General features: G+C 64.5%; 1 pseudogene across 1 annotated transcript; it reads right to left on the bottom strand.

Annotated features, from left to right (window-relative positions):
* Positions 1-74: 74 nt before the first annotated feature.
* On the bottom strand, positions 75-661 carry LOC108525130 (amyloid beta A4 precursor protein-binding family A member 2 pseudogene; annotated as a pseudogene). Its single transcript, XR_001884221.1, has one exon. The product of XR_001884221.1 is annotated as an amyloid beta A4 precursor protein-binding family A member 2 pseudogene (transcript).
* Between the last annotated feature and the right edge of the window lie 6 nt (positions 662-667).

Here is a 667-nt window from a genome sequence, read left to right on the forward strand (position 1 = left end):
GGTCAGCCACCATTAGAACTGTAAGGCACCCAGCACCCACCACCACCTCGCTTCAGCATCTGTGAAGTCTGTACCCTGAGGTCCCCTGCTCTCGGGCCCCTCTGCTCCCTTCCCCGGGACAGCCAGAGTCCTACCTGCTCAGGGAGCCACTTCGGCCTCTCTTCTGGGGTCCTGGTCTTGGGCTTGAAGTCTCTCTGGGGGTCTCCGGGGTGCTTGGCCTCGGGAGGGAGGTTCAGTGACTTGGGCCTCGCCTCGTGCCTGCTGGGGCTGCAGCTGGCCTTGATGGGTGGGCACGCCTCTGCAGAGTCCCCAGGCCCCAGCTCAGGCCCATGCTCGGGACTGGCCTCACTGGCACTGGTGATGCTGGTCATGCTCAGACTCATCTTGATCTCTGCCACGATCTGGTCGATGTCCTCCTCCTGGTCCTCCAAGTCCCCATCCCCGCGCCTCAGGCGGTAGGGGGAGGCGCTCGTGTTCCCGTTGGCCTCCTCGGGGTAGTAGTCCTGGTAGCCCTCTTTGCTGGGACAGTAGTGACCGTCTTCTTCCTGGTCGTGGGCCTCAAGGACAGAGGGCTCATCCTCCGGGATAGGCAGTTGGCCATCCGGGTAGTCCTGGCTGCCTTCAGCCTCGTGGCCGTGGGGGTGTGGGCCCGCGGAGTCCGTCCACT

This window comes from Rhinopithecus bieti, unplaced genomic scaffold (genome assembly GCF_001698545.2).
Source record: "Rhinopithecus bieti isolate Rb0 unplaced genomic scaffold, ASM169854v2 scaffold_7065, whole genome shotgun sequence".
NCBI lineage: Eukaryota > Metazoa > Chordata > Mammalia > Primates > Cercopithecidae > Rhinopithecus > Rhinopithecus bieti.